This window comes from Galeopterus variegatus, unplaced genomic scaffold (genome assembly GCF_000696425.1).
Source record: "Galeopterus variegatus unplaced genomic scaffold, G_variegatus-3.0.2 Scaffold174667, whole genome shotgun sequence".
Classification (NCBI taxonomy): Eukaryota; Metazoa; Chordata; class Mammalia; order Dermoptera; family Cynocephalidae; genus Galeopterus; species Galeopterus variegatus.
The window spans coordinates 1-509 of NW_007900778.1; the positions used below are offsets into that span (position 1 = coordinate 1).

General features: G+C 55.6%; 1 long non-coding RNA gene across 1 annotated transcript; it reads left to right on the top strand.

Moving 5' to 3' along the window:
• The first annotated feature begins 9 nt into the window (after positions 1-9).
• On the top strand, positions 10-428 carry LOC103584888. Its single transcript, XR_550026.1, has 2 exons — positions 10-92; positions 187-428. It is a non-coding gene; the product is annotated as an uncharacterized LOC103584888 (long non-coding RNA).
• Positions 429-509: the final 81 nt, after the last annotated feature.

Genomic DNA, 509 nt, shown 5'->3' on the forward strand with positions numbered 1-509 from the left:
AAGCAGGGAAGCCTTTGCCCTGAACATGACTGTTTCTCTCCAGCATCAAAGAGAAGCTCATGACCCAGGCGGACCGGTTCAGTGAGGAGGAGGTATGTGGGGGCTTTTCCGGACACAGACACGGCAGGTCCCCTGCTCTGGCCCCCAGCGATCCTGGTCCAGGCTGACTCCCTGTTCCCTCCCCAGATCAAGCAGATGTTTGCGGCTTTCCCGCCAGATGTGTGCGGCAACCTGGACTACAGGAACCTGTGCTACGTCATCACGCACGGCGAGGAGAAGGACTAGGAGCCCAGGGTCTCCCCACATTCAGAGTCAGCAAATACTGGGTGGTGGGCACTGATGGGGAGCTCCTGCAGCCAGAGTGTGCAGGGCAAGGCTCCCTGGTCTTATGGGTCGGAACGAAGCAAGAATAAATCCTGCTAACATGGTCTGAGTTTGCGTGATTAACGCTCCAGTTGGGGAGAAAGCTAAACATTCCCATCTTGTTGGTTTTTCCAAAACTTTGTGCT